The sequence below is a fragment of the Bubalus kerabau genome, chromosome 17 (assembly GCF_029407905.1).
Source record: "Bubalus kerabau isolate K-KA32 ecotype Philippines breed swamp buffalo chromosome 17, PCC_UOA_SB_1v2, whole genome shotgun sequence".
Lineage (NCBI taxonomy): Eukaryota > Metazoa > Chordata > Mammalia > Artiodactyla > Bovidae > Bubalus > Bubalus kerabau.
The window spans coordinates 55,440,421-55,449,133 of record NC_073640.1 but is presented as its reverse complement, the minus strand read 5'-3'; the positions used below and the strand labels follow the sequence as shown (position 1 = coordinate 55,449,133).

Genomic DNA, 8,713 nt, shown 5'->3' with positions numbered 1-8,713 from the left:
TCCAGTGTCTGAGGGATTCCCCTAGAGAAAAGGACCAGGGAGTTGGCTAAGGTCAATTGCTTGAGAATTACATTTGTGGGCCTCTGACTGTGTTTTGTAAACAAGGTCAACATATAAAAATAAAGGAGTGAAAAATTCCCTAAGAGCCCAACTCCAGTCTGGAAGAGAAAGAGAATCCCCAATACCAACTCACCAGGAGCCATAACGTCAACATCCAGCAGCTTATTTTATTCAAAGCCAGATGGTCTAGAGGGAAAGATAAGATGTGTATTATTTTTCCTTCATGTGGCAAATTTTACCTTGATTCATATTTGTAAAATCCTACTTCAGATTTGGGCATATATATATTGATTAAAACTATCTTGAAAGAATAAACTAGCTATTTTCCAAGTTGTAAATGATTTGCTAGCATTTTATGTAGGTATGTGGTTTTTCCAGTAGTCATGAACAGATGTGAGAGTTGGACCATAAAGAAGGCTGAGCACCAAAGAATTGATGCTTTCAGACTGTGGTGTTGGAGAAGACTCTTGAGAGTTCCTTGGACTGCAAGGAGATCAAACCAGTCCATCCTAAAGGAAATCAACCCTAAATAGTCATTGGAAGGATTGATGCTGAAGCTGAAGCTCCAATACTTTGGCCACCTGATGTGAAGAGCTGACTCACTGGAAAAGACCCTGATGCTGGGAAAAGTTGAAGGCAAAAGAATGGGGCAGCAGAGGGTGAGATGATTGGATGACATAATTGACTCAATGGACAGGAGTTTCAGCAAATTCTAGGAGATAGTGAAGGACAGGGAAGCCTGGAGTGCTGCAGTCTGTGGCATTGCAGAGTCTCACACAACTTAGCAATTGAAGAACAGCAATGTGGATATGTATTTATGAATGATATTTGTCTAAACATAGGCTACACAGTGGCAGAAAATGGGCAGTTATGGCACCAATACGTCTCTTCTTTTTCCCATTCTGTGCTTTATAAATTTTAGATTAAATGCCAACTTCTGAACAATCTAGATTTTTTTTTTTGTTTTCTCTTTAAAAATTAGAAAATGCTATAGTCATGGCCAGTGTTTTCCCATGAAAAATAGTAAATGGAGCTAGGTAATGTCACCTCTATTGACTGGGAAGGCATCCTCTAATTCATTGTAACAAGCTTTATTTATTCACGTTAATGGCTTGACCTTGTAGGATTTTTTTTTTTTTTTTGCCACATCGTGCAGCATGTGATATCTTAGTTCCCCAACTGGGGATCAAACCTGTGGCCCCTGCATTGGAAGCAAAGAGTCTTAACCACTAGATCACCAGGAAAGTCCCTTAACCCTGTAGGATTTTGAACTGACAATTTCCTTTTTATAGTAAAAGGCTTTAGGAAATAGAAGGATACAAGATGCAGTTTAACAGATATCTATCTGAAAAATGTCACTGAGTTCCCAAAATAAACAAAATATAGAGAATTTGAATAACATGCTCAGCCTGCCTGATTTGATAGATTTAAAGGAATAATTTTAAACTATGAAAAAAAATATTTAATTAACTTATGTATTTTGCTTAATTTTGCTTAAGACAGTAGAGGGAACATAGCATGAAGATAAAAGAATAAATTAATAAAATAAAATAAAAGTAACTATACTTGATAAAAGTAGAAAAGATGTAAATGAAACTAATATTGGTAAATGTGGTCAAGAAAGATGATAATTTTGGAGAGAGACCTTTGATATTCTATACTTGTTGCTCCCCTGTATAGTATTTCAAGGATATATATTGACCCAATATCCATAATATTAGATAATAATGCCCTAGGTGGGGATTTCCCTGGTGGTCCAATGAGTGGCTAAGACTCCAGCTTCCAATGTAGGGGGCCCAGTTTCCATCCTTGGTCAGGAAACAACATCTCACATGCCAAAAGTAATTAAGAGTTCATATGCCACAGTTAAAAGATCCTGCACGCACTGTTTACAATAGCTAGGACATGGAAGCAACCTAGATGTCCATCAGCAGATGAATGGATAAGAAAGTTTTGGTACATATGCACAATGGAACTTACTCAGCTGTTAAAAAGAATGCATTTGAGTCAGTTCGAATGGGGTGGATGAAACTGGAGCATATTATACAGAGTGAAGTAAGTCAGAAAGAAAAACACCAATATAGTATATTAACGAATATATGTGGAATTTAGAAAGATGGTAACGATGACCCTATATGAGAGATAGCAAAAGAGACATAGATGTAAAGAACAGTCTTTGGGACTCTGTGAGAGATAGCGAGGGTGGGATGATTTGAGAGCATAGCATTTAAAACATGTATGTTACCATATGTGAAATAGATGACGAGTCCAAGTTCGATGCATGAAATAGGGCACTAAAAGCCAGTGCACTGGGACAACCCAGAGGGATGGAATGGGGAGGGAGGTGGGAGGGGAGTTCGGGACAGGGCGACACATGTACATGGCTGATTCATGTCAATGTATGGCAAAAACCACCACAATATTGTAAAGTAATTCCAATTATAATAAATAAATTAATTTTAAAAATAAATAAATAAAATAAAACATAAAAAAGAAAAAAGATCCTGCATACCACAACTAAGACCCAGTGCAGCCAAATAAATAATAACATAAATTGTTGTTGTTTAGTTGCTAAGTTGAGTCTGATTCTTTTGTGACTCCATGTAAGCCCTCCAGGTTTCTCTGTCCATGGGATTTCCCAGGCAAGAATACTGGAGCAGGTTGCCATTTCTTACTCCAGGGGAATCTTCCCAACCCAGGAATTGAACCCATGTCTCCTGCATTGCCAGGCAGATTCTTTACCACTGAGCCACCACGGAAGGCAAATCAAATAAATAATTTTTTTTAAATCTCAAGTGACGTGACTTTGGAGGGGTTGATCCAGGAAAATTAAAAGCCTTGCTGAATTGAGAAAATTATGAAAACAGATGTAGGGTTACCAACTCTGCCCAGATACTCATTCCTTTCTTTCTCCACCAAACCCCAGGTGGCAGATGATGGAAGAAATCTCCCTACCAAGTTCTGCTTCTTTAGGTTTTAAAGTGGAGTCCCTGGCAGGGAATTGGCAATAAATAGAGTGATCCATGGGCTTTCCTGGTGGCTTAGTGGGTAAGGAATCTGCCTGCAATGCAGGGGACCTGAGTTCTATTCCTGGGTCAGGAAAATCCCCTGGAGAAGTTAATGGCAACCCACTCCTGTATTCTTGCCCGGGAAATCCTTGGACAGAGAAGCCTGGTGGGCTACAGTCCATGGGGTTGCAAGAGTTGGACAGGACATAGTGACTAAGCTACTACCACCACCAGAGTGATCCACAGTCATTCTGTGGAACTTGAGGCCTTCCAATCTACAGCCCTTCCCCTCTCCTCTGCCTACACTCAACAAGGGCACAAACTGGAGCCTTGTTGTGACCTTTCCACAAGGGAGATTACCAGTCCTGAATGGAAAATAGATGCTCACAGACTAAAAGAGTTAAGGGAGGGAATGACACTTCTCTAATTAAAAAAAAAAATGTACATACTTTGACTTTTTTAAAACCATGTTTAAAACGTTCTACATTTTCCAAGAATAAAATAAAATCAGAAAGGATGGGAAAGGATTAAAAAAAAAACTAAAATTGAAACCAATGAACCCAGTTGGACTTCAATGACTACCATAACCGCATTGAGGAAAGAACGAAAAGAAAACAAGACAATATTTGAATAGACACCCTCAGTCTTGGGTGAGGTAGGTGGTGGAAGAGAATAGCAAATTAACTGCAAACAAATCTGGAACTCCGTTTAGTAGGTGTGTTTTCTGTGGTTGAAGCAATTCTGAAACTATATTTTGCTGCACCGAAAATGTGAATAAATGCGTTGATGGTGGGAGCCAGTGTTCTTATTGAGGTAGAAAAGACACATTCAGTAGCAATTCAATACGAATATTGCAAGAAGAAAGGCAAAAATGCACCCGTGGAGTTTGATTAGAGCCCCTTTTCATTCTAAACCTTTCTGGTTTGGAAAATTAATTGTTTGTTCATGCTAAGCATAAACTCTGGAAGTCATGGAGGGGGAGGTATGACTGACTCAAATATGTGTGTCGAGTACATAAAAACAGGGGAGGATGGCAATGTTCTAAGTATAGTACTTCGTGTGATACTTTAACTTACTAATTTCTCTTTTAAAATGGGCTTCCCTGATAACTGGTAAAGAATCTGCCTGCAATGCAGGAGACCCTGGTTTGATTCCTGGGTCAGGAAGATTCCCTGGAGAAGGGAATGGCTACCCACTCCAGTATCCTTGCCTGGAGAATTAAACCAAGGGAGGAAGTTCTAAGTATAGTACTTTATGTAATAGTGTAACTTACTAATTTCTCTTTAAAAATAAATGTTGGGATTTTCCTAGCAGTCCAGTGGTTAAGACTCCGTGTTTCCACTGCAGGGAGCATGGGTTTGATCACTGGTCAGGAAACTAAGGTCCTTCAAGCTGTATGGTGGGGAATAAAGAAATAAAAGAAGTGTTATTATCATCATCTGTTACAGATGAGAAAAACTTAATAAATTACCTAAAATTACAGGACAGTGATGTAGGAACCTTTGAACCCAAACATGGCTTCTCCATGTCTCCTACTCTCAACTCCTACTTTACTGCTAAGCACAAAGCCTTCTCAGAAAAGGAGGCATTAAACAGCATCTTACTTTCAAAGGCTCAGGTACATGCCTTTTGTAGTTCTGAGGAAGGAGCTGCTGTATTTGAAGGGAGAGGTGGGGCTATAGATTAGCAGTATGACCTTAGAGTCCATTTTTACTATGTTGCCGGGAGCCAGCACGGGAGTTCCCACCCATAACAAAGGTCATGGGGAGAGGCCTGATATGCAAAGGCGAGTCAGGGCTCAAGGGGCCCCCCTGGACCTGCCCGAGCATCTACCCAAAACCAAAATCTGTCTGTTTTACTATTTTACGACTTTCACCAACTCTTCTGACATTAACGGGGAGTTATCCCCGACCACCTTTCTCTGTAAGAAAATCAATTTAGAGCTCTAGTTAATAAGTCTCCTGGGCATAATAGGAGTGTTTCAATTCAAACCCCCTGATGACTTTCTAGCTTGCCTGACAGGTTTGTTCAGATTCACAGCCTCCCAACCACCAGAGGCACAGGAAGCTTAAGATATTCTAACAATGCAGAGCTTCTCAGAGTTAAAATTGTTAGAATAGAACTAATAGAGGATTTCTTTGTTGAGCTAATGCTTGCTGCCAAGTTTCCATATCCCTTACCTACTGTGTCCCTGGGAGTGTATTGATTAATATAGTTGGTGTATAGAAATGTAAGTAGTAGCTTTAATGTTTGTAACCTTGGACCCTTGAGTTGATTCTTTTCTTTTTATAGCCCACCACACTTTTGCCCTATAGGAATGCAACTTTATCTAATGCTTTCGGAGGGTGGTGCCTGGCTTTAGAATAATCACCTTGAGAGAAAAATAAGTTTTCTGAAGAAAGGGTCATAAAATGTTAACAGGCTTCCTGGCCAGAAGATGATGTAAATCACCTAAAACTTTTGCATATGATAAATTTGAAGAAAGAAAGCCTGGCTTCAATAAGGATCAAGGACTGCTGACCTTGCATGACTCTACCCCTTCCCCCATTATCCTCTGTGCACAACTTAAGGTATAAAAACTACTTTGGAAAATAAAGTGCGGGCCTTGCTCACTGAAGCTCAGTCTCCCCTTGTCGTTCTTTCTTGTTTCCTTTTCCTCCTTTTCTCTTCTGATCTTCCTTCAAGACATTTAATTGGAGCGTGGGGGTCCTCTGGGCTTCTAAGACCCACTCGAGAAGGCGCCCAAGGTGAGGCACCTTCCGCTATTCGAGAAAGCGCCTGCGGCCTCCGTAGTCAGAGCAAGTTCGGTGCTACGAACTTTATTGATTTCCCGCATAAACCAGTTATAATGAGCCTCTAATAAATCTCTCAGCCTTTGCTATTCTAATCGCCAACACTGTCCTCCCAAGGGAATCCCTGGCTCCTACCAGAGCTGGACCCCGGTACTATGTTATGGTAAAAGGGAAAAAAAAAAAAAAAGGAAAAAAGGAAGGGAGGGAGGAGGAATGGAGGAAGGAGGAGAGATGTCATTTTCAATGATTCCCATCAATCCATTTCCAAATATCCAGAATAATGGCCCATGGGAAGACCTCCATGCCATTTCCGGTTTCCAGTGCCAAGCACATGATGCTGAAGGGACCGCCCCCCCCACCCCCCCACACACACACTCCATCTCAGAGATGTCTATGATAACTGGAACATCAGTCCTTAGCGGCTCAGATTTGGGGTCTCGTGCCTTTAAGCTAAGCCTCTTGTTCATTACGAAGCAGGATAATCAGCATTTTAGGTCAGGTTCCCATGGAGCAGAGGCTGTGATGGAGAAGCTGTCAAGCTGCTTAACTGAGAGCACTCTCAGGAGAGAGGGAGGGAGGTAGGCAGGTGCGGCAGGAGAGAGGCTAAGCAAGCCTGTTCCCACAAGGGGGCCCTGGTACACACACTGTTCAGTTCAGTTCAGTGGCTCAGTCATGTCTGACTCTTTGCGACCCCATGGACTGCAGCACACCAGGCTTCCCTGTCCATCACCAACTCCCAGAGCTTACTCAAACTCAGGTCCATTGAGTCGGTGATGCCATCCAACCATCTCATCCTCTGTCATCCCCTTCTCCTGTCTTCAATCTTTCCCAGCATCAGAGCCTTTTCCAAGGAATCCGTTCTTCACATCAGGTGGGCAAAGTATTGGAGTTTCAGCTTCAGCATCAGCCCTTCCAATGAATATTCAGAATTGATGTCCTTTAGGATGGACTGGTTGGATCTCCTTGCAGTCCCAGGGACTGTAGCACACTGTAGCACAGAGTTAACTCCTCACTGAGACCATAGGCTGGGTTTACAGGCCCCACTCCTGTCAATCATTGATCGCTAGCCATTCAGGTGATAGCCTTGTAGGTCAGACTGCTCTTTAATGAAGGGCAAAACTCCTGAGAGATATACAGGTAAGAAGCTTTAGTAGCCAACACACACAGCAACTGGGGACCAGCCTGATTTAAGGGAGTCCCACACACACACACTTCAATCTGCCTTGAAGGAGTACAGAGCCATGAACATCAGGGCAGATTCTGTGATAATGCCACAGAATCCCATGTGTTGTGGTGAATGAACATAAGTCATTAGGAACAAGTACAATGTAGAGAGGGGCTTCCAGGTTGCTCAGTGGTAAAAAAAGAATCCACCTGCCAATGCAGAAGATGTGGGTTTGATCCCTGGGTTGAGAAGATGCCCTGGAAGAGGAGATCACAACCCACTCTGGTAATCTTGCCTGGAGAATTCCATGGACAGTGGAGCCTGGTGGGCTACAGTCCATGGGGGTGCAAAGAGTCGGACATGACTTAGCGACTAAACAACAACACCACATGTGGAGATGGGAAACTAGACAAGAGATAATGAGAACTAAAAATGTGGAATAAGAACACAGACATCCAGGGACTTTCCTGATGGTCCAGAGGTTAGGACTTGGCATTTCCAATGCGGGGGGCTCGGGTTCAATATATGGCTGAGGAACCGAGATCCCACAAGCCAAGCAGGATGCTGAGAAAAAAACAGACTTCCTGATATTTTGGAGTGAGCTTTCCTTTGTCAAAAAACAGCATTACATATAAGGGAAAGAAAAGAGGAGTGAGTTCAAGCAGGTGGTCGCATACTCAGACAGAAAAGACAGTCCCCAGGTAAGAAATGTAATCAATTTAGGTTTTTCCTTCTTCAGGCATTGGCCTTCAGTCAGCTGGGGAGAAGCAAGGTGGCAACCCTCTCCCTGCGGGCACCAATGACTAATGTTAAAAATAATGGCATGCTCAAATCTAGAGTGGATGTATGTATATGTATAACAAACACTTTGCTCTATGCCTGAAGTTAACGCAACATTGTTGTTAAGGTAACATTGTAAATCAACTAGACTCCAATAAAAAAATATTTTTAAATAATAAAATAGTCAAACTCAGAACAATAAATAAAATTGTTAGAAAAACCTTTTAAAAATAAAGAAGTCTGTTTGGTTTCTTTTCTTTTTTTTTTTTTTTTTTTTACTTTATCTTGATATTCTGAGAGTTTGGGGGCACTGCAGGGAAACCAGGTGGAGAATGAGATCCATATATTGAGAATGACAGAAGGCAAAGATTCAAAAACATCTGGGCCCTGATAACATCATGGAGCCGCTTTAAATAACAAGGAACATAGCCTCCCTACCTTCTGGACTTGTTACATGTTATAATAAATCCACTTTGCTTAAGCCAAAAAATAATCATGCCATCACTCCTCATTCAATGGGCTCTTTGCCAGGCCCTGCCCTGGCATATTTCATTTCCTCTCCAGCACGGAGGGCAGGGTGGAGTCATATCTGGGCATGTGAGAGGGAACCATCCTGAATTAGAGCCCCAAACTCAGGGTTTCCTGTCCTAAAGTCATGGCTCATTTTATGACTCGGGCTCAGTACCGACAATGTGGTCCATGAGTGGCTTTATATCTATGCTTGGCTCTGGGAAATAAATTCAGGAATACATCTCTCCTTGGACTTCCCTGGGTGGCAGGTGCAATGAATAAGAACCCACTTGCCAACACAGGGGACAGGGGTTTGATCCCTAGTCTGGGAAGATTCCACATGCCTCTGGGCAACTAAGCTTACGTACATGCTTGCTGAGTCCATGTGCCTAGAGCCC

The 8,713-nt window shown here is 41.9% G+C and overlaps 1 long non-coding RNA gene across 1 annotated transcript; it reads right to left on the bottom strand.

The window, feature by feature from the left end:
• Positions 1 to 6,809, bottom strand: LOC129632072 (uncharacterized). Its single transcript, XR_008704293.1, has 3 exons — positions 6,608 to 6,809; positions 4,342 to 4,460; positions 1 to 246 (listed from the first exon to the last, which is right to left on the bottom strand). It is a non-coding gene; the product is annotated as an uncharacterized LOC129632072 (long non-coding RNA).
• Positions 6,810 to 8,713: the final 1,904 nt, after the last annotated feature.